This window comes from Aythya ferina, assembly GCF_964211825.1.
Source record: "Aythya ferina genome assembly, chromosome: 8".
NCBI classification, from domain to species: domain Eukaryota; kingdom Metazoa; phylum Chordata; class Aves; order Anseriformes; family Anatidae; genus Aythya; species Aythya ferina.
The window spans coordinates 1,720,362-1,744,778 of record NC_140304.1 but is presented as its reverse complement, the minus strand read 5'-3'; the positions used below and the strand labels follow the sequence as shown (position 1 = coordinate 1,744,778).

The 24,417-nt window shown below is 36.2% G+C and overlaps 1 protein-coding gene across 9 annotated transcripts in view; it reads left to right on the top strand.

Moving 5' to 3' along the window:
• The window catches only part of ZNF644 (zinc finger protein 644), a 53,970-nt gene that overhangs the window by 10,179 nt on the left and 19,374 nt on the right, over window positions 1-24,417 (top strand). For 7 of the 9 annotated variants that reach the window (XR_014695525.1, XM_084527821.1, XM_084527819.1 and 4 more), the window contains exons 2-3: window positions 11,312-11,367; window positions 23,878-23,950. The exons of 1 other annotated variant lie outside the window; for it this stretch is intronic. The gene's annotated coding sequence lies outside the window, so the exon portion shown is untranslated. Of the gene's footprint in view, window positions 1-11,311; window positions 11,368-12,270; window positions 12,334-23,877; window positions 23,951-24,417 lie in introns of those variants that run through there. One more of the 9 variants, XM_084527822.1, reaches the window with a different exon arrangement.

Sequence of the window (24,417 nt, the reverse complement as noted above, 5' to 3'; positions counted from 1 at the left end):
AAAAAAAAAAAAGTAAAGGCAAATGTCATGTTGTTTTCCTCTAAACATTATGAATTCCCAGCAACTTTCTGCTAGGTTTAAATACAGTCAGGGAATAGCTTTAGTTAGGGTATTCTGAAGTGTAATACTGGGAAAGCTGGCCTGTTCTTTGTTGTTAACTTCTTTCAGCTTCTGTTTTACTTGTTCTTTAGATTTTCTTTAGTGAATCTAGCCATTCAGACATAATGTCTTCAGTGTTTTGAAATGGAGTGGTTGTGTGTGTGGCGTGTGCCAAATGTGCGGGTATTTATTTCATACTCTTGATTTTATACAAATGACTTAATGATTTTTGAATTATTTTTTAGCTGGTTCAGGTCCTGTTCTTCTGCAGTCTTCCTGTAACCCAGTGTCAAGTGTGTGAAGTAGGCTTAGGGAATATATTTCACGTCTGTTCTGTTTCTTGGGCTGCTTTATAAAGTTTGCTTGGAAAATCTGTTTTGGTCAGGAAAACTGAACTTACAGCGTTGTGGTATGTGTGTATTTGACAACCCAGTGTACTGTAAAGCCACAACTAGATCAGACGCCTAACTACAGCCAGTGGACAGGGTATGCACACATCAGGATAACCAGCGTGGCTTCCTTTTTGCTGTCGCCTCTTCTGAAAGTCTCACAGCTGCTTTGAGGGCGTACCAGGAGGATGTTTTCCTAAAGCCAGAACAAAGGTATTCGTTGCTGTAATCCATCATGTGATGGATACATCAGCACTTTTATCATGAGTACGATATTTCATACAAGTGGCAATGTGTGTCACGTGGCCAAATGGAACAGCTAAGGAGGTGGAGATGAAGTCACTGAACACTTGCAGTGTAATGGGGTTTCTGTTTTGTGGTATGCCATGAATGTTGTGACCTTAAATAGATTTGTTAGAACCTGTAGGTCCTGCCTCAGCTTATTGACTGGTCTGCGTTACTGCTAGGTAGTGGAAACGCGGCCAGAAGATCTATTTCTGCAGGTGTGACAAGGCAGTAAAAAAGCAGTATACTCTGTGTATGCAAATGAAGGAAGATGTCTGCACATGAAACACTACATGCTTACAACTGAAATCTCAGATATTTTATTACTAAAAATATTTTATTTTACACATTGGAAAGATTGAGATTGTCCATTGGCTATTGTGTATTTGGAAGAATTATTTCAAATAATTCAAGCAATTTAAAATTATTTCAAATACTATTTGAAGATAGAAAACTTTTGCCCAGGTTCTGACTAAGCAAAAGGAAGTGAACAGTGAAACAAAGTCCACAAACATTTAAAGGGCATATGTTCAAAGAGAGAAGCATTTCCATATGATAGACAATGTCAGAAGCTTAAAGTGCTACCAAACCAAGAGTGAACATTGAGTAGCTCAGTGGGGAATGGGTTTTTACTTAACCAAAAAAAAAAAAAAAATTCAATGCCTACTATACAATCCTAGAATGGTTTGGGTTGGAAGGCAACTTAAATATACCTTCTAGTCCACCCCATCACCATGGCTGGGGAGGGACACCTTCCATTAAATCAGGTTGCTCAAGGTCCCATCCAGCCTGGGTTTGAACACTTCTGGGGAGACGCATCTTGACCCTATCACCCAAAGCAGCCTGCTGCCTTCATAAAGCAGGCTCCTGCAAAATGAAGAAGCAGCTTTACATTACTGGTACCTGTGTGCAACTCTTCAAAGAAGTCTTTCATATATCACAAGGAATAGAATGTATACAAACCCAATTAGAAACAAAAGTATTTTACAGCTTCTTTTCAAATCTGAAAAACAGTAGTTGAATTTAATTGTATAAAGCAAATTTTTGTATGTGTATTTTATATGGACAAAACTATTGTAGGAAGAATGCTGGTACTGGCATAGATAGATATCTTAAGTGATTATGTAGTTTTCTTCTTCCTGGGACATTCATTATAGTGACAGCTTAGCCCTCTGATGAGCAGACTGGGAATTAACTGTGGTGTTTAAAGATGCTAATACTCCAGTGTCTGTTCTGTCCTCTGCTGGAGGTTACCATCGTAGGGATATCAGAATAAAATATCTCAGCCATACTAACTTACTGACTGGTCAACATAAGCCTATCTACATTTCAAGTTTATGCCCTTGTATGCAGGATATTTGTTATTAGTTTATAAGCACAGTTTTACAAATGTTTATGGAAATCTAAGTGCATGAAATCTTCAGAATTTTTTTTCTTAGACTTTGCAGGTTCACGTACGTGGAATATACGCTTCCTCTAAGGCTGTGAACATGAGATTCCCTTTCCTGTTGTGGTCTATGAGAAGTGTCAGAAATGCTGCCTCACCAGACATTGATGGGCGTTACAGCTCATGATCCTAAGATAGCCATGCATTGAAGTACAACTAGCTCGTGAGGAAATGCATCTGGATGTAGGATCCTGTTTAGTTGAGGTACTTGCAGGTTGATTTCCTGCAGGCAACTTTCAGAAATTCTAGTTTAATCTTTTCTGTTATCTTTCCTTTCGTTGCTGCAGTGAATGGAGTGTATTTCACTTTCTTATTATTACCCTCACACAACTTCTTGCTTTCAAACTGTAATGGAAAAATTATATATATATTTTTTTTTCAGAGGGCCAGAACACCTCTCTTATTAAAAGAGGCTGAGGGAGCTGGGGTTGTTCAGCCTGGAGAAGAGAAGGCTCCAGTGAGACCTTATAGCCGCTTTCCAGTACCTACAGGGGACCTAAAGGAAAGCTGGGGAGGGACATGAGTGATAGGGATAGGACAAGAAGTAATGGCTTTAAGTTAAAAGAGAATAGTTCTAGATTAGATATTCGGAAGAAATTCTTCACTCAGATGGTGGTGAGGCACTGGTACAGGCTGCCCAGAGAGGCTGTGGATGCCCTATCCCTGGAGGTGTTCAAGGCCAGGCTGGATGGGGCTCTGAGCAGCCTGGTCTGGCGGGAGGTATCCCTGCCCATGGCATGGGGTTGGAATTAGGTGGAGTTAAGGTCCTTCCCAACCTAAACAGTTCTATGTTTCTGTGAAAATAGTGTAATTTATCACTGATTTTGAGCTGTAGGATTTTAGGCTCTGCCCTTTCTAAAAATGGCATTGCAAGAAAGCAAGGAAAGTGCTTAAGGTGCTGTCATTTTTAAGACTGCAAAAGTGTAGAGGAGGAGTTGGAAATGAATGTGCATGCTATTTTTGTTTCAGATGAGTTTTCTAACAGAAAATCCAGGGAGATGTGAATCTACTAAGAAATTGCTTTTGGCTACAGCACCTGCTTTGATTTTGTCATCTCTGATCTGAGGGTTTTTCTGTCACTGCTCTTAGTGTAATGACCAAGGATACACTCTGCTACTTGAGTAATCGTGTACTGGACTGTGTTCTCATAGCCTGAAGGTTGAAGTAATTAATTACATTGCTCTTCTTCTTTACCATTGTGCTGTAAACCGCTTAGTCTCTGAAATTCACTTGTTCTAAAAGTGCATTGCCATACTGTTATGATTTCATTAGTGTAAGCTGAAATCATGTAGAGTACAGCGTTAGAGAATGCTGTTAGGTAAGTACACTTGACTAAAGAATATAGTCTAGAGGGAGGTATCCTAAAGTATGTAGCCAGAGAGAAAACTTAAGCAATTTACCGCTGTGGGATTTAAACAGAGATTGTAGCAAGAACTGTTGGTGATGGAAGTGTGTTAAAGCTGAAGAGAAAATGGCTTCCCAAAATCAGTGTTGCTACAGTAACAACATGGCTTGACTATTAATATGCTGCTTTCATCTACTGTTAGATACGTTGCATAAGATACTTCTTTTAGGTTAAAGAGTCCTTACTGGAAACAGAGATTTAAATCCACTTAAATATTAATGGATATCATCAAGCTTCTTGTTTTAGAATATTAATCAATTTACTGGAAATACTAATTTCTAGTAAATAATTATAAAAATTGTTTTCTACAAAAATAAATTACTTAATGGTTTTAAATTTTAGTAATAGCTTTGTCTTTATAAAAGCAACTTGCAGGGGAAAAAGAAGTACTGTAAGTGATCTCTTTCGGTAATCATTTTAAAAGAAAACTAATGCTATTTTGCAAATTATTTGGTATGTGTCAATGTAATTCTGTTTTCCAGAAATTAAGCCCTTAATGTGTTGTTTTGTTTTTTTTTGTTTTTTTTTTTTTAGCAAATCTTTTTTTTTAAACAGTTTTGTATTTTGATCTAAACTTTAAAAAGAGAGAAAACCTACATCTTGTTTGAAAATTTAAAAATAAGAAAGGGGTGTATGTAAGAGTGATATGCATGCAGCTATCTGGATTATACTTCCTTGCATGGGGATGTAAATGTATGTATTCTGGAATGAACTTTTTGCCTTTTTTCATTAATTGTGAAGAACACGGTGACGCTGAAGAATTTCAGAAGGGGTATAATGAAGAGGTCAGTCAGGAAGGGGATGTGTGAAGACTAAATGATGAATTTTTGTGTGTGGCAGGATTCCACAGGTGGCAGGCTTGGGGGTGGGTATAGGCTGAGAATAAACTGTCTATTCTTCATCAAAGTCCCATATGTGTGGTATGTCTTGTATACCTATAGCAGTTCCACTTTTCTGCAGTGCTTTAAATTTCTTGAGAAGTTCTGTCAGATGTCCTGACTGAAAAAGCACCCAAGTCATTCAGTAGAGATGGAGCTGGTAACAGTTCTGTATTAAGGGGACTTCTGAAAGATTACTCAGTGGTCATTGGTAAGAAGTTGAGAGGGCCCTTAGTATCTGGTTGCCTAAGGCTTGGAATGCGAGTATCTGTACTTAAAGCATGGTATTTCTTAAGTACTGTATATGCTTTATTTACTTTGAATGTACATGCTTATTATTTTTATCTTAGAATCTATTTCACATCTTCACAATCTTGTACAAAACAATCTTCTGACTCATTTCAGCAGAATCCTCCTGCCTTATTTACTGCATCTCAAACTTGTGCCAAATACATAAATCACATCTTTCGTGACTGTAGGAAAATGCATAATATGTTTTTTGTTTTTTTTGTTTTTTTTTTTTAAATCATTTGGACAATGGAATGTTGTTGCTTCATGATATATGAAAGGGGATGTACACAACTGTGAAAACTTTTTGACTCTTACACTCAGCTTTGCTTCCTTTTTTGTTTTATCAAAATTCAGTGGGCTTTGTAGAAGAGAGGATGACACTACAAACATGCAACAACAGTACAGTTGGCTACTCTGAAAATGAACTTTGAAGTGGAACAAGATATTTTATTAAAATGAGCAAGTGGAAGGTGCTGCCTCAGGTGTTGAAAGACTATCTTCAGGAAAAAGTACTGTAGTGAAAAAACTTTCTGTTTTGAATTTCTGAAAACTTACTTCAGCTGAGAAACTTAAGTACGCAAACCTAGACTAGAAATTCTGAAGGAACCATGACCAGCTTCTGTGAAGTACACAAGATCTCTTGTAACTCTATCTATTTTCTGGAGCACATTCATGCAGTGCTCATGGTCGGGAGGTATGTTGCTGTATTTTGGAGTGCTGTATATAAAGCATATGTGGTGATACAGTGAAGGAACACATTGTAATTCAGGCTGGAGGAGAGAGGAATTCCATAGCTAAAGGGCTGAGGCAGTTACTGCACAGGTAACTTATTGAAGAGATAAAGAGATTGAAGAGATAGTCTAATGAAAAGAGAAGTGTTCAGTGTCAAGGATGATGCCAAGGTTGTGTACTGTGTCAGTAGTTTGAAGTGAAATGGAGATGCATTGTCACCCTGCTTTAGACTTTTCTTGAGAGAATCCTATTTGAGAGAAGCGGTTATCGTTAAGGTATGTAACTGCAGGGAACCATGAGCTAGTTCATGTGGTCAAGATAAATAGGCTGCAGGATGACTGAAAACTTGCAGGTGTTTATCATGCAAGTGCAATATCGACCAGTACTTTAAACTGGTAAAGAAATGATGTAGAAAGAAGGTGAATTATTTCTCTATAGCTTATTGCTTATGTTCTGTTAACTATCATTTTTAGTTATGGCATGAGGATGCCATTTAATTTAGTTGAATATTGATGGACTGTAAACATTGAATATCAACAGTATTTAGAATATTACAGCTTATTTGGTGGGGAAACAGCATTGATAAGTACCCTTCAGAGATGATATATTAATATTATTTCTTGAAGTCTGGAAGTTCTAAATGTTTTCAGAACTCTATCTTTAAACTGATACTTGAATTTAGTACTTTTATGATGCTTTCATTTGTATGTTGATTGTTATATATTTGCTTGCTGGATGATACATGCTCAAAGCAAACAGCTCTTCAATATTTCTGCTTTTTGTTCATATCCTCTTGTTTCTCTGTAGATGTCTTTCCATCTCGATTGTGTGCCTGTTGTGTATACATCTACATGCTTACTTCTATATCTGTTTAGAGATGGAGATGAAAAGCAACCTTTTTAACTAACGGCTGTTCTATTAGTCCAAACCCCAGCCTACCTAGAATGTTTTTCCCTCCAAGGGCTTTTCCATTTTTTTCATCTAAGTAATAGACATTTTTGAAATAATAATTAAATTTGTCATTTGACTTGATTGATAAGTTGATTTAAAAAAAAACAAACTTGTGTTTTATCAAGTTATTCTCTCTGACTACTTTTTTTTTTTTCTCCACTGTGATAATCCTATTGGTGTTGCGTTCATCTACTTGTAATCATCTTGTTTGGACTGAAACAGCTTCAGATGATCGGATGTGTTCATCTCCTATGCTGTCGTACTTTTCCTTGAAGTGCTTCGCCGTCCCATATGGGGTGTTGTAAAAAAGCAAAACTTCCTGTGAATAGGAAAATGAAAGATTTCAGCAGTTCCATGTGAAAGCCTCACCACAGCTTTGGGAACTGTGCCTCTGCGTTTTACTGTGGTGAATAGATAACTGAAGAACTGTAGCTTCTTTGAACTATTTTTTCAGATATAACTCAAAATCTAGCAGGAGATTGAAAATGCAGGAGGCAGTCTTCTCAGTCCCTTGTTTTCTTGCTTTCTTTTATTCAGTGAAGACTCTTTGAAGGCAGAAGCATCTCCAATAAAAGGACTTAAATTTTGTCTCCATGTAGGTTGTGAAGTGTTAAGTTTATGATTAATTATACGTCTGGATAATTATGACTGCAGTAGGGTACCTGCATGTAAATAACACTTTGCAATAACTATTGCAAGAACTGTGATTTTTTCCTTTGCAAATTTAACTTTTTGGTAAAATATGTGGCATTTATAATTCATTTGATTGGTGTAGTACAGGTTCAGGTAACGCTTGCAAATTGTCAAAGGGAATTAGTTTTGTGGCTTTAGAGAAGAATCTCATGTTCAAATTCAAGGTGTTTGTTTAGCATACACTGAATGTTAGTTCTATATATTTGTCGGTACTGAATGTTAAGTTAGGTTTATACTTTTCAATAGAAATCAAAATGCATTAAAACCACTTCTGCTAGCAGAGAGCTGAAGCTACATTTTGTACAGATGAGGTTATTCCTCGCTACTTGTTGATAAAATGGAGGTCTGGGTTTGTATTCAGTGAGTATTCAGCTATAGTAACTGATTTGAAAGAGACTACTGTCAGCTAGGTTTTTCCTTTTTCAGTCCTCTTCTGAAATTATTTTATCCTTGGTAGTTGTGGGTGAGATGTTAACTGGAGCAGCTTCTGGGCTTTTTGTAACCTCTGCTTTCTGTTAGCTTTTTTTTCTGCCTTGTTAGGTTTGTTAGATTTCTGTAAGATTATAAAAGATTTCCAGAGCTGTATCAGATATTAGAAGGAAATTTCAATCCTTTCTCCTGTCAAATCTCTCCACCACCTTTGAATTTAGCAGATCTTATTGCTGGGACGTCAGTGTCCTAATAAAGGTAAATGTCACTCTCAACCAACTAATGAAGTCATGTTAATCTCAGTAAGTACTTGAAGTGAAGACTACAGCTGCAAGTGTTGTGCTGTGTTTTTGCATTTTAATACTGTTATATTGTTCTTATATTGGTTTTGTGGTTTTTGCATCTTACACTAACAAAAGTAGTTCTTACATTTTATTCTAGCCCTTGTTTTTTTGTCTTCCTTCCTTCCCCTCAAATCAAAAGCAGCTATGGAGGCAAAAGCAAGTTTTATATTACATTGTAGCTCCTTACTTTAAAGAAACAGCAAAACAAAACAAAAACACCTTATGTCCTTATGTTCCTGACTGCAACCTTTCCAGGAGAAGGTGGTGGTTAGAGATAGATAAGGGTCTTTCCCTGGATAGATGTAGAAGTATCCGTTGTTACAGATCTGTTAGGAAATAATTTTTGTATTACAGATAAGGACTAAATGGTAGAAAAACGCATCAGAACCCTTAGCAGGATTACTGCAAATTTTATTTTTTCATTGTACACCTTTGCGTTCTTATGTTTCTCAAACACTTCTCCACAGAGAAGGGCATGATTTAGGAGATATTTTATTATTGCAAGCAGGACCCTAATAACTTGAATAAGAGGTGAACAAAAGCAAATTTAGTCTTAAAAATAAAATGTGGTGGTAATGACCAAAGGGGTAGTTGAACAAGTTTTGTGAAGTACCTCATGTCTGAACTCAGATTATTTGTCATCATGTAAACCTTTTATTGTGAATGGCTGTGAGCTTGATACGAGTCATGGATGAAGTGTTCTCTGCTATTTGTATAGATGGGAAAGTAGTTAACTGTTGTTAATGAACCTGAATTTGGGGGTAGCAACTATAACTGTTGTATACTTGGAAAAGCAGTATAATGGAAGCTTTTGGAGCTGATCTCCAGCTGGTCAGAAAGATTTCATTTTATTAACTGGTGTGTTGTAATCATCAACAATTAATTTACAGCCTGCATATTTTTAGCTTACTCCTCAGATGCTTTTTGAGAATCTTTTTCTCTCTTTCTGTAGCGTGCACATGACTGTGCTTCTACCTTTGAGCAATATCCACGTATGTGACTTAGTCATTGCGTATAAACTGGAGAAATTGTGCCTGCTTTGGCCTTTTTCCAATGTTGTATGAAAAGAAGTATCATTGATATGCTGCTTTTTTTTTTTTTTTTTTTCCCACTGGACAAAGCGAAATCCCTGCCCACAAACCAGCCTTATTTCATATTTATTGTTTGATGAGAAATGCTTGTACTTTTAGACACTTCGAGTCCGTGTCCCTTTAATATCACTGGGGGTACCTGTGAGGTGTTGCCCATCTCTGCCTTTGCAGTTTTCTTCCTACTTGCTGTTCTCTGCTGGAGAACAGGCTAGCTGTGTGTCAGTGGTCAGAAGCATAACATTTTTGTAGCGGTCCTTTTACTGCTGTGGGCCACTTTTCCCTTGTGTCACGCCTCGAGGTGAGTGCACTGTAACTGCATTTCTTACTGGCTTCCCAGTCCCCTGTGATGCTTGCTTTAGTACCTGGTGAGGGAGAGCCACTTTCATTTCCACTTCCTTTCCTGATAATGAGAATTAAGACAGGAAAAATCAGAGGCAAAGCATTTGTGATTTTGAAATCTTTGCCTTTCCCTGAGGAGTCTTGGAGAAGTACCTCTCTTGGATCTACTGGGAGAGAATTTCAGGTGCTCGGTTATTTCAAGTGTCAACACTCTTGAAATGAATAGTAGGTGTTAAGATTTGATTGTTTGTGCTGGAGTGAGAGGAATTGTCCTTCACAGCATTAGGACTTTGAGGGGTGAGTGTTGGTTAAGTAGTGTGGGTTCGGCCACTTTGAACAGTGCGAGTCATGATGCTGTCAGTAGTGTGGGCTAAGGTTGGTGTGTCTCACTGTGGGTTGCATTGCCTGCACTGAAATGCTTGCATGCCCCTGCAGGTAGCGTCTCCCGTGGGGTGAATCTTTGAACACCAGAGGTTTTGAAATCCCTAAAGGGGGAGATAAACTTCAAAGGGCCCTGCAGAATTGTAATGCAGGGCTGCGGTGGCCAGCCCTTTGGTCCTTCAGCAGTTTGCTTGTTGATAGTCTCATGGTGAAATTTATGTCACCTTCCCTTCAGCTGGACAATATCCTAATTATGATGGTCCATCTTCTGTATTCCCTTCTCGTTGCTTCTGTGCCAGATGTAAATAAAGGGTAACCCCACTTTTTTTTTTTTTTTTTTTTCCCCTGAAGTGCTTTGTGAGCTCCCTGTGAACAAAGAGTACTACATTTGAGAATACCTGTGTTTAAGCTTTATCTAAGGAGTAGATGCTTTCCAGATTATGTAGGCTAAGGCTTTCGGTTTCATGCAACAGTCCGAACTGCTAGGTCCAGAATAAGGTATTCCATGAAAAAAGTGTTACAGCCTGCTGGATTACTGCAGTTGTCGCCTTCGGTTGTCTGGGCTCAGTCCTTCGATGCAAAGATTTGGTCTGCAGTTGAGTCAGGAACCATGAAAACTATGTTGCCTGTGTAATTTAGACGGGTGGCTTTGAGACAGGCTGTCTGGGGAACTCAGATTCAAAAAACTGACAAATTTAGGAGAGGAATCTTTAGGTAGTATGTGAGGATACGTATCTCTTCCGGAGTTAATTCTGGTGATAGATACATGGGTTTAGTCTATATACGAATAACCTCTGCTGGAAAGCTGAATGCTGGTTGTCTTTGGTAATAAACCAGTTCTGTACCCAAATCTGGTGCAACTTCAGTGACTTTCAGAGCATCTTCCAGAGGTCATTTAGCTTGATGCCTCCAACTAGAAAGTGAAAAGTTTCCTTGTGTAGTTATTTTGAAGATCCATAAGCAAAACTGAAAATAGAATGTTTAATCTGACATTAATCAGCCTTCATGAAGGCAAAGTAGTTTAAGATTTTTAAATGGGACGGCTAACCTTAAAATGATAGTTAACACAACTTTTTCCTAGGAAAAGCAAGGAGTTGGTGAGGCCTGGTATTAAAACTGTCCCAACACTTAATTCCAGATATGCTGATAGTTTTTACTAAGAAGGTTAGAAAATTGTTTTTGTTTGTAGCCATTTTCCTCTCTGTGCTTCATTCCCCATTTGGTGAAAATAAGATAGCTGAGTGTGAAGGCACTGGCAGAGGATGCAGGAGAACTTTTCTTGTAATGCGACTTTTTTCCCCCTTTTCTGCCCACTTACTTTAATAGCATACGTATACTTGATATGGTTTCTTGGTAGATTAGAAACAACATTTGTTATTTGAAAATCATGCTTATTTGACAGAAATACACTAGAATTTTGATATTCCAACCTGAGACAAAACTGGTAGAATTCATCTGTGGGTAGGAATTTCTTGTTTTGCTTTTCTTGGCTGGTGTTATAGAACACAAGCAGAAAACAATGACAGCTGTGCAGTAAATTTTTGTTTTACTTTGCAGGTTTGTTTTAATGCGGAAGTGGATCTCACAGCTTAGTACAAATAAAACAAACAAAGGTGAGTAGATTTTTTTTTTTTTCCCTGGATTCCTTGGGTCCGTTAGACATACAGCTAAACACTGAGGACAAAAAGTCATTGAAAAAATGAATTGTATTGCAACTTGTATCTGGATTACTGTGATTTATGTGTACAGTGTTATGATACAAAAACAGGAACACCCCCTTCCCCAGTACTTAAAATTATCATGACATTTTTCCTGCAAACTATTATAGTCAAAAAGCTATCATGGCATTCTGTTAGTTATCGAGAGGCAGAATTATGAGTACTTGAGATTAATTTTGTTTCCTGCATACTACCTACCTAGTTTCTAAGAACTGAAAATGTATGTTGCATTGTCAAAACACTTACACTATTAATAAATAACTGTGATAAATCTGACCAGCTACCAAACAGCAAATTATTAAAATAAAAAAAAAAAAAAATCCTATCCTGCCCTTAGCTCTTTTGGGAGCTATTTGTAAGACAAAGCATATGAAGGCTTACTGTGGAATCTGGGTGTCCATTTGCAGTTGCAAGCTGTCAGCAGTCAGGGAAACAAAAAAATCTGTTACTTCAACACTTATTGTCCACACCCCGCTATTACAATAATTATTTTGATATGGAACTTAGCTAAACACAGATTTTGCTTCTCTTCATGTTGCTTAGTGTTCTACTTTGGGAATACTTTGGACTATAAAAACTAATCTTTCTCCATTAAATTACATTAAACACTTTTAAGAGCAATTTGGTTTCATCTGTTTTAGCCTGATTCTTTCATGAGCGTCTTTAGGTAAGAATGCAAAGTAAATTCTCATTAATGTAGACATGGGTCTTGATGGAACTGGGTATGCAGGCTTCCTTAGCAAATAAGAGCTGGATTCTCAAGTTTTCTGCTTGCTCTTGACTGGTTTGTTATCTTAGAATTTAGCTGCTCATGGTGACTTTGTATTCTGAAGAAGTGAGAGGGAAGTCCCATTTGCTCAAGTGAGTTTGTATTTCATTTCTAATATTAGACTTACTACAGCTTTTAAAAAAATGTAGTATGTGCATTTTAAAATTGGCATGACCTGCTTTGTTGGTATTTTCTGCTCTGCTAGGACTTTTAGAGCTACTACTGTCAACTGTAAAATGTTGATTTTTAACAGAATACTTTGTGAGGAATTGAAAACAATTCTTTTATTTTTTTTTTCTTTGTATAATGTGTAACTGATTCAGGACTTAAATTATGAATTGTCTTCTGAACTACAAAGAATTAAAAGCAAGCTATACTGCTGTAGTGTGCATATACTTATGTGTAGAGGAATATTTTATGCCTTTGACTGACACTGCAGGTTTATAGAATGTGCTGCTTTGAGAAAAGGAATAAATGTAACTCTGCAAAAGGAAGTAAATTTCTTTATCTGAGGTTGGGCTTAAAACAAAAGAATCCTAGCTAGGCAGGTGATGTGATTTCACAGTAAGGTTTAAATTGGTCATTGTGTATTCTGATGCTTTCAGTACTTAGCTTACATTTTCCCTTTAATTTATGTGGTATCTTGTTGTTGGTGTAAATACAGAAAGTTAGTTGAGAAGTCTGCAACATGAAAGTAACTGATTGTGTTCTTTGAGTGTGAAATCAGTCTTCTGAATGAAATTCCAAAGACCTTTCATCTTAATTGTGGTTAGCTATGTACAATAGAATTAAGCTGTTCTCTGAGGAGAAAGCCTGTATGTATTCTTGCATATACAGCAAGAGGACAGAAAAATGTGAAAGAATATATGCAAACAGTATAATGACATTTGATCAATACTGTTATTGATTGAAGGAGATCTTGTGGTTCTGATGGAACTATGAAAATGACAATTGAATAGTCAATAAATCAATGAAAATGCTACATATTATAAGGGAACAAACCAAAAAACAAATATCCATTTATCTGAATTTGCAATGCTGTGCTATGTATGGTATGAACAAACTGTATCGAAGCTTGGTGCTAGTTTAGTCCTGTGACTGAAAAGCAACATAGAGCTGAAGAAGATTCAGAGAATGGCAGCAAGGACAACTCTGAAAGATTTTAACAAACAGCCTGTACTTATCAACTGTGTGTCTTCTGTCTCCACTCAATAGTGTAGACACTGCAGTGTCTTGTAGACTTCTAAACAATGAACTTAACTCACACAATTCAGTGCAGGCTTGGCCTTTCGCGTAAGCTTATGTCACTTAAAGCACTAGATGAAAAAGTCTCTTAATGATTCACTCAAACATCTTGTATACTTTACAAGAAGGCATTTCCTAATGACTGAACGTTTTCTTTATGTGAATAATGAATTTAGAGTTTTTTGCTTTAATTGCAATCACTTGTTTTCCTAATTGCAAATGTAGATAGTAAGATGACCTGACTTCTGGAAATCAAAAAACCTGTTGTCAGTTAAAAATACACAAGTGTACGATACTATTTACAAACAGTGCATGTCCCTTATTGGGGTCACTGTAGTCTCTGTTCTTAGGTCCTCCAGTGAAGCTCAAAAGACACAATCTGGAACTTGGAAAACCTATCTTCTTTTAAATATGGGTGAAAGTTAAGAACAATAATCTGTCTCAGTGTGTTAACAGTATAATGGGTTACTTTTATGTAACAGGAAAGTTTACAGAGGATAGATAATTGTGCTGAATTTTTCTATAATTGGTTGTAGAGTTAGGATAAGTTTTAACCAATTGAGACCCCATGCAAAACCACACTTGTTTCCAGAAGCTGTCTTGAACGTATTTAATATTGCTTTACCTAAAAGCAGAAAATGTAATAAATGAATAATACTACCACAGGTGTTGAAGGATAGGTTATATTTAGAGGCACAGGATAAGGCATGCCTGATTTATTTTGCTTTGGTTCAGGCAGGAATCTTACACAATTTATGTTACTGTTCAGATTGTCTCAGTTACTATGAAGACTTGTTTTCTGCCATAAATTACTTACAATAAAACAAAAACAGAACAATTATTAGGGGACTGACTTACATTTCTTATTAGTTGGAAGTGTAAGTTCAATATTATACAGCTGCAGGTCTCCTAAAAACTCAATTTCATACGTTTGCAAGTAAGGATGATAACAGTCTCCAAGTGGACAGAATATTTTCATCTTAATCTAAAAAAGCACAAGAGAGTTTTTGGGCTTTCTTTGCACTGTTGCTTACCATCTCGCTAGCTTCTTAACCTTTGATCACTGAAAGAATACAGAGGTTGATTAGAAGCGGTTTGCCTAGTTATGAGTCACTAAATGTCATTCATTACACTGAAGTTCTAAAGCAAATGAGTAAAAGCAGAGTGTTTATTTGAGGAAGAAGTATTTTTGTAATTGGGAAAGATAGCATGCTTTAAAGGGTAAGTCTCTATGTCAGCAGAAGATAAAATTCTAGAACTTGTGATGCTATTAAAATGTGTGCAGTAAAATGGATATAAGAGAAAAAACACTTGAGAAATTGCTAAATAGGTCTCAGAACATGCTGGAAAAAAACGATTACCACTTTTTTTTTCAGTGTAATGGGAAATAAAGTTGGAATTTTCCCCAAAGTTGAATGGTGTGTAATATTTTAAGATATATGCCAATAAAATTGAGCTTAACTCTTTTAATGTCTTTTAAGAGCGTTGTACTGTAAGTCTGTTATGTGGCATCATGTTGTTGTTGTGCAGTGTTCTCATCAATGATCTTTGGGTATAACACCTCAGGAATAACTTGTGCAGATAACAATATAAACTTAATGAATTTGAGAAATATTCCTCAGAATAGTTAAATTAAAATTGGCTGTCTGTGTTCTCTTTCTATTAACAAAGGGTAAAGCTTGTGCAAATAAAATGCTGGATGTTTCTATGCTAAAAGTCGGGGCAGGTGGAGCTGCTTCAGTTACTGAATTTGACTTTCTCTGAAATTTGAGAGTACCCTGAAAACAAGACTTCTGTGGCCATATAGTTGTAATCACTGGGGGTTTGCACAGAGTTATGGAAAACAGCTAATTATTAGAGTCATTTGGCTTATGTGTATTGGATTTGTAGTGGAAGAAAGCTTTTTTCTCCATTGCTCACAAAAGGTGTCTGACCAAAAGTGCCTAAATGTAGGAAAAAACTTTGTTTTAAATTAAAAGTCGGTTTTTGATTCACTATGAAAAATATGCAGTTCTGCTTTGACTGATTAGTTTTAAGTCTTTTTCTTAGTACACCATCAGTCACTTACTTGGAACTGGGGAAAACATTTTTAGTTCTGTGAGCTCTGCATTTGGGGAATCATTAGATTTGCATATGAAATTTCATCACCACTTGGTGGCAGTACTTGGCTTAAGAATGACTTCTGTCTGAACAAATAAACTGGCTTTGAATCTGCAGAACTATGGTTTAAAGGAGAGTAGGTTTGTTTTGAATTTTATAAAAGTCAGCGATGAGTTTTAGAAATGAAAATGCTTCATGTTTAACCTAATGAAAGGATTTGTCTTTGTATGTGTTTGTGGAAAATCTAGCTATAATGTCTAAAACGTAATTTAAGGTAATTTCTTACATCAGTAGTATTCTCAGAAATTGTAATACCTAATGTTCCCGAGTTGAATTATTGTAGCATTTATTTCTAGCATTTTACTTCGAATAGTATACTTCAAGTAATTTTAGAGCATAAAATTTCTTCATAGTAGCGTTCCTCATAATGCCTTTTGCAGGTAAATATGGGACTGACAAAACTTACTTTTTTGCCTTCTGCAATTCTCTGCATTTTTACTTTTCATTGATGCAAGTTTTAGGAAAGGATTCTCCATTAGATTTTTCTGTCAACAAAGCTAGGAAAAGTTTGTGCCCTTACTCTTAGTTGTTGCCTGTCAGTTGTGCTGATTCAGCAGTGTATATGCCAGCCTTTTAAGCTAGGTAATGAAATTGTTGATAAACTGAAAGAAGAAATGTGGAGGAGTAGAGGAAGGCAGGAGTCATTTAAATTGGCTTTGCTGCTAAGAAAAGCATAATTCCAACATACAGCAAAGTAATTTGACAGTATATGGCTACATGTTGAGACAACTTTCTCTTCTCTGCAAGCCAAAATCTTCTGCAATGACAGCAGGTCTTTCCTTTTCTTTTTGTATTATTTATTTTTTTCCCTCTCATGAGTACTGTAGTGATAGCACTAGAGCCCATAAGAAAGCATGTACTTTCCTAAACACATTGTTTAGGAAATTTCTGACTCACTGTGACTACAGTTACAAAAGTGCATTACTGATGGCAATGGGCTGGATGATGAGGAAATACTTTTCTTGTATCGCCTGAAAAGCTGACACTGAGAATCTGGCGTCCTTAGGCCTCTCTGAGGTGTGATATATCAAAAAGACATCAAAGCAAATTGTGGCCTAGAAGAGGGGATTCATCCTATGGAAAAGTAATTGTAACGGTTGTAGAAAGTCCTGAATAGTAGAAATATTAATAAAAAATGGTGAGGAACTTAGAAAATGCAGGTTTATAAATTTCAGAATAATATTATTGCTTTATTTAGTGAGAGAGAACTCTGGAAAACAGGAACACTGGAGGTGAGGGACATAGAATTAGGGTTTTGCTGTGGATATGTTCTACCTAGCGTGGGGTAGAGAAAATGCACTTCTCCTACGTACCTGATTTTTTGTTGTTGATTTCTTAAACTGTCAGAATGGAAAATCTAAAGGTAGTGTTCAGAAACTTCTTTTAATTAAGATACTTATGCTTATATTTCTGATATTTTACAATAAATGATAAAAGCAGATAGTCTGAATGTAAGTAGCACTCTTAATGGGGAGTAAGGTAAGTGAGAATTGGGATACTCTGTGGAAAAAATGTACTCAAACGGAATTACAGAATAGTTGAGGTTGGTAGGGACCTCTACAGGTCTTGTCCAACCTTTCTTCTTAAGCAGGGTCACCTAGAGCAGCTTGCCTAGGACCACATCTGGAAGGCTTTTGAATATCTCCAAGGATAGAGACTTTCTGGGCAACCTCTGCCAGTCACCCTTGCAGTTAAAAATAAATAAATAAATAAAAATAAAAAACCAAATTCCTTATTTTCAAGTGGAAACTCATGTGCTTGTTTGCCTCTTTTTCTGTCACTGGACACCACTGAAGAAAGTGCAGTTCTGCCTCCCTTCGGATGTTTGCACACGTGGGTGACATCCCATACTGATCACGTATTATTTTCTAGGGTAAACAGTCCGTCAGCCTTCTCCTCATACGAGATGCCCCAATCTCTTAATCAAATTAGTGGCCCTTCAAGGGGACTCTCTCTGGTAGCTCCATGTCTCTTGTACTGGGGAGCCCAGAACTGGATGTAGGACTCCAGGTGTGGCTTCACCAGTGCAGAGTAAAGGGGAAGGATCACCTCCCTCAGCATGCTGGCAGCAGTCCTCCAAACGCAGCCCAAGCAAATCAATATTCAAGAAATAAGAATGAGAATGGTTGGTGGCAGCAATGATATGTTTTTTGAATTGTAAGACAGTCGTGCTTCAGTTGTAAACTGTTGCCTTGCAGATATGAGATGTTAAATATTACTCTTACACATTCTAGACCAGAAATCAAGTTTCTAAAAGCCTGACATTTTTAAAGAAACTTTTTTTTTCTATTTTATACACAGTTTTTGAAGAAGTTTCACTAGTAACAGAGTTTCATGTAAATGAGTGTTACGAAAATTAGTGTGATGTTCCTGAGTATAATGAATAGACAGGTTTTTTTGTAGGGTGATGGTTTAGTGGAATACCAGCCCACTTTTCCTTAAAGATCTGAACTTGATAGTTTCTCATCATGAAGAAAGTTCTTTTGCCTTGGTTGCATTTTATTTCCTAAAGATTTTGTAGACTTTAATGTCTTTGTGTTGACTGTTTAGAAGATTCTGAATTCTAAAAACTAGTAAATTGCTCCTAAGAAACTAATTATTTCTTTCTGATTATTTTGTATCATGTTTTGGATTTTTTGCAATACAGGTAAAATCTTATAATTTCATTTTTTTTCCGCCTGATACCTTGAAGCAGTATTTTTGTTTGACATTAATGTCAGACTTTGAACTGAGGTTGGTTGCATGTGTTTTAGAGTAGAAATAGCTTTAGAAATCTAAGGCAACGTGTGACCAGATGAGAAATTAATTAGTTGGATTGGTTTCAAACTGAGTCAGTATTAAAAAATACAGAAAACTGTTTGAGATCAGTTTTAATCTCTATACATTCTGGTAGTCAACAAGAGAGGTAAATGGTAGTTGTAGTGTTAAGACTTGCAGTGCTACTGTATGAATTAGAATTAACATATCTGTCTCAAATCTGAGACTTCCACACAAAGTAGCAGTTTTGAGTTTGACTCACAGGCTATGCAGGAAACCTGTTGTTTGTGGTAAGGCTGTCTAGCTATTAAAAGCTGGTGGGGAATCTTCCATTCCTGAGCAATGACAGTTATCTTTCTTCAGTTATGTTGATCTTTTGCAAGCTCCTGGAGAGAACTTTGTGTAATTTACTCCTGTATAATTGTAAATTTCTCTTTGGTCAACTTTTTCCACAGCAATATGACATCTTGGTGAATTTCATTTTGAATTTTACATCTTGGTTTACATAATTTCTTGTTCCTACCTTTTTTAAGGAATTGGGAGCAATTTGTGCAGTTTAAAAATAAATATTAAAATGCATAATAGGTTGTAGTATTGTCATTACTGTGGATGGTGGCAACTTTTGTATTCTTAGTTTTGCATTGGAGTATTTTCATGCTGCTTTGAAAATTACCTAATACAGGAGTCTCGTTAGCTATGGGAACTTTATGATGTTTATGTTTTCATGTAAACATTGGAATCAGAAAAGCTTAATTTTCAGTGGAACTGCTCAGACTAGTTAGATTAATAATCATATGCTTGCGTGTAGAGTAGGTGTGGGAGGGCAGCATTTATAAGTGCTGTGCATACTAAACTAGCCCTATGTTAGCTGCAGAAGTTAAGTTCCAGAAGTGTTCAGATGAATTTGTAGGTTTCAAAGTTAAGTAAGGAAATCTAAGAATAATCCACCTGTGCTGTGGAGAATGGAATGTATTTTCAACAATTTAATTTGCGAACATGCTGGAGAAAGGCAAGGTGAGTCACTGACTTGACCTTTGGTTGTCAGGCTTTATAGCTCTATTTCCATCTGAGGGTGGATCAAGATAGCTTTTAGATAAAGAGGGAAACTAGTAATATGTATTTTTCTAACTATTACAATACCATAATCATACTAGCTTTGGATATTGATCTTGTTAGATAACACCCAAAACTCAGTAGGTATGAAGAGTGTGAATTACTGTATGGAAGAGGCAAAAATATTGTCCAGATATTCACTAAGTGAGATCATAGAATGGCTTGGGTTAGATTGAAACTACAAGACCACCCAGTTCCAACCCCTGCCTTGGGCATGGACACCTGCCACCAGACCAGGTTGCCCAGGGCCTCATCCAGCCCAGCCTTGAACACCTCCAGGGATGGGACATCACAGCTTCTTTGGGCAACCTGTTCCAGTGCCTCGCCACCCTCTGCGTGAAAAATTTCCTTCTAACTTTTCATCTAAATTTCCCCTCTTTTAGTTTAAAGCCATTCTCCCTTGTCTTGTCACTATCTGCCCACGTAAAAAGATGCTCTCCAAAAAGATTACTTTTCCCTGAAGGTGCAGCTAGTTTATACTAATACACTTAGTTATTTGAGAGGCAAGGGTTTTGGATTTCTCACCCCACTCCTTCAGTTGACCTGGGTAAAACTTACTCTGCATAATCCTTCATTTTCCAAAGGTTCTTAAACATTTCACTTTTGACAGAATGTGTGACATGGATCATAACTAAGTTAATATAGGAATAGACTGCAAATTAGGCAAAACGGAAGGAGCTTCTGCTTCTGTCTGGTGCCACAACGTACAAGCTCTCAGGTCTGCCGCTTCTTGCTCAAAAATCTGTGACTGGTTCCATCATTTTTTGTATCTTCTGTCATTTGAAAAAGCTTTATTACAGGAATGCTTGCGGATAAAGAGATGAGGTATGTTAGTTTTCTCTCTTTACATAGCAAAGTCTTGAAGAAATAAATTAAATGGAATCAGTGCAAGCATGAAACACCTTTCCTATCTCTTTAATAATCACAAGTGCCCTGGTTATTCACATATCTGCTTAAAGAACTTCATTTATGACAAATTACTTGGCACAGGACAAACAGAGCTTTTCGCCTTCATTACAACACTGTTGAAATAATTTGTTTCTTTAGTTCATTTAATTAGGCTGAGTAAATTCAGTCTATTTGGGAGATGGGTTTTAAGTTTTTGTGCCATTTAATAGTCACTGTGACTATGAAACTTGGTATCAAAATACATAAACACACTTCATGCTTTTCACAAACTCAGTCAATTTTTTCCATCTTAATTTTTCACCTCCTGTGTGCTCTCAAATCTGTTGTAAATCTGCATAACATAAGGTGTTGTTTTTTTTTTTTTGTAACAGAAATTGACAAACATCTAGCTATAACTGCTAGTAGGCGACAGCACAGTGTTGGAGTGTAAGCTTTAATGAACTAGTATTGCATAAAGGCATAAAATTTGGTGTGTGACACTACTACATCGCAAAGGTTGTCATTATGAAACAGGAACCTGGAAATGTCATGAACCTACTTTTAATAAATACAGTTAATAATGTACATAGAACAGTGGAATTAAGTACGTTCCTATCAAAAAGAATTATTAATGAACAGAAAGTGGACAGCATAGATCTGATGACAAGAAGGTTGCATCTAATCTGAATTACTGAGTGACCTGGGAAGCTTGCTGAGAGGGATTACCGAATAATTATGTTAATATGCAATTATCACCTCATTTTTTCTGTAGTAACCTCAAGATGTAGTGTAGTAAAGGTGTTATAGCAAGTGCTGATAGTTTGCAAAAATACTGATGTTCAAGATTTTTGAGACAATATGATTAGCTTAAGGCATTTAAATGATCTGTCATCTTGAAGACAGATCTGACCTTACACTTTTTTAATGCTTAGGGTATCTGGCCACAGGCAGTCATATCTGCAGAACTCATTATTATTTGAAACTGATATTTTATGAAGAAAAACAGTATTTTTAAAAATTAATATGTAAATTGAAAAGTAGTTAATTAAGTCAGGGTGGAAGTTGGCTAAATAATTGGTTGGGTTTTACTCTTGAGTATGAAATAATTCCGCTATAATAAACAATGTATCATGTAAATTAAAAATAACTGTTTACTGTGTGACAGTGATTCCAGGTTTAGCTAAAATAATTGAATAGAATTTGGCCTTTTAGGTAAAGTGTTTCAATAGTATGAGCCTGGAATTGTGCATGTTTATGTAGGCTAGGCTTTTTGAGCATTGCTCTTCTGTACTTATCTCCAATGTAAGCACTATGTAACTCACCAGGGCAAACACCATACAGTTATAACAAACACTATTTGCAATACTAAATTTCAAGTTTAAACTTGAAGTTTATTTTTTCAACTACATTAAGGATTTATTTACCATGCATTTCAAGAGAATTAATATTGTGTGCATCTGTGATGTGGTATAGAAAACAATACTTACAAAACAGTGATGGAAATATGCAAAGAATATTGTATAGCCTTGATTAAATGCTAGTAGCTAGTAGCTTTGATTTTCTTTCTGCTTTTTTTTTTTTCCTCCCAATATGTTCACGTTTAGGTAGTGTTTCAGTATGGGTTACCACCCATAGGCTTCCTGAATGTGATACAAGTTAATGATTTCCTCAAAAATGATGGTATTGTGTGGAATCATTGCCACGGAGTAATTTTCTGCACTTGTATTGCATGTGGCTCACTGTTATCACAATACTCTTAATTAATGTTACTTATTAATGTTACTTAACAATATTTTTTGTATGTTTTCTTTAGGACCACACTGTTAGAACTTTTTCGCGTTTGTCCTGGGTGTATAATAGTGAATTGTACCACTCTGGTAGCTGGGGGGGGGGGCGGGGAGAGAAGATAATTAGCAGAAAATGATTAAAATGTAACAGTGATATTATCAATATGATAAGCATTTCAGGCTTAATTCAAAGCCTGAAATCTGTAGGGACAGCTGTATTACCATAGAAGTCTTCTAATCAGATCCATATGGAATAGTTCACAATCTCCATAAATACACAATATGGAAATGAGTCTCTTATGATTGCACGATGTAATGTTTCTTGTTCAGGATAGTTTTGAAGGGACTCTCAAGTTTGAGGTGGTTGTGTGGTGCCCTATCCACCTTGTTTTAGCTCAAGCTTTAACACTAATATTTAAAGTCAACATATGTTTTTTTGTATGTGGAGCAACATGATTTTGTCTTCATCACATGAACCTGTGAAAAGTTTTCAGGAGCCATTCTGATAATGAGGGTTGCAATCTCCAAGCAGGCACGATGTTCTCAGTTTGCCTCCCTGCTGTTCAGGGGGTACCAATGAGGTTGCTTTAAATGGGAAGCGTCTGTTCTTCCTCTGAACCCCTAACACCAGAACAGATGGGTGGAACTTGGAACATGGAAGATTTTACCTCACAGGTGGTAACAGTGAAGCCACTCATTAACACTGAATTTACCACTTCGTTAGCGACATTGCTTCCTGTTGAGAAAAGCTAATATAGGCTCTCAAATTGACTGAGCATACGTTTGTCTACTTCTGCAGTAGCAAAACAGGGAAAATGCACTATCTTGCAGGCAAAACTGACTTTACTATATTGCTTCTAATTTTTTTGTGAACATTTTTATACTCCATTGCTAATATTATATGAAGCTTACATTACTCAGTGATAAAATTACTGGAGTAGTTGTATATTCTTGGAGCTTTCCCTCCTGTAAATTTCGCTTTACTGATTTTTAGTGCAGGCTTGCACTGCCAATTTCCAACTTGTGTATGTGATGTAAAGACACCTGCTGTGTGGTGCATTATCACCATTTTATAGTGAAAGCTCTGAATATGATCTTAATAGAGGTCTTCTTTGTGGTAGAAACTGACCCATCTGAAAACAGCGAAGAAATTCAGAAGTCTAAGAAATGGGAAGCTGAATATGTGGCCTTTCTAGTAGAACATTTGCATAAGGGCATGTTATAACTAACGTAATAAAATAGTGTTGTTTCTCATATATTAAATATTTATTACATAGCTGGCATAGAATAAAACCATATTTCTAAATTGGGTAATTCAGTAATTGGGTAGCAAAGAAAATAATGTTTTAACTTCTTGCAATAAGTTTTTTCCATTATATTTGTACTCCAAATACAGCTTATTTTTCTTCTAAACAGTTAAAAAAAAAAAAAAAAGTAAAAAAAAAAAAAGTCATGGCATATTAAGATTTGTTTCTTACAAACTTTTAGAAGATGAAATTATTTTATTTTTGTCTTTTTGCTGATTTGAAACAAAAGCAGTAGCAGAGAATTTCCATTAAGTGATAGCTAGCTTTGAATTGTATGGATAACTGTCATGATGTTGAATTGAAATTCTAAACTCATTTTGATGTGTGATGTAAAAAAATGAAAATGGTATCCTTTAATCAGCTTGTTTTCTCTCTTTAGGAAAAAAGGATGTCAAGCATGGTCTTCCTTGATTTCAATAAAGGACCATTGCAGGGAGCCATGGATATTTGTTGTGAGTTATAACATTTTAATTCAAAGAGTCTAGGTAATGACTCCTTTTAGCACAACTCTAATTTGATTAACTCTAGATTCTTTGTCGTTTCCATCAGTAATCATATGTTCAAAATTGGGCTTGTTATGTGTTTTCTCAATTAATACCAAAGTAAACACTCTACAAGCTTGTGTGTATCATCATGTCAGTTGTATACAAACAAATTGAAAAAAGTGATACCTTGAGATACGTAAAAATTAGTTTATTTCCTAGGTGCTAAATGGAAGTATGGTTTAAAAAAAAGTCACTGAAATAACTAGCAGATATCTGGATAGCTTTTACTGCTAACTTGTTTTGCCTCTAGAAAGCAACTAAAGATAAACTCTGGGTTCATGTTACTGCGCATGTAGAATGCTCAGTTTTTGTTAATCACATTTTTTTCCCATCTTGCTTGTAGGTGTTTTGTATTTTTGTAGGTAATGTAGCAT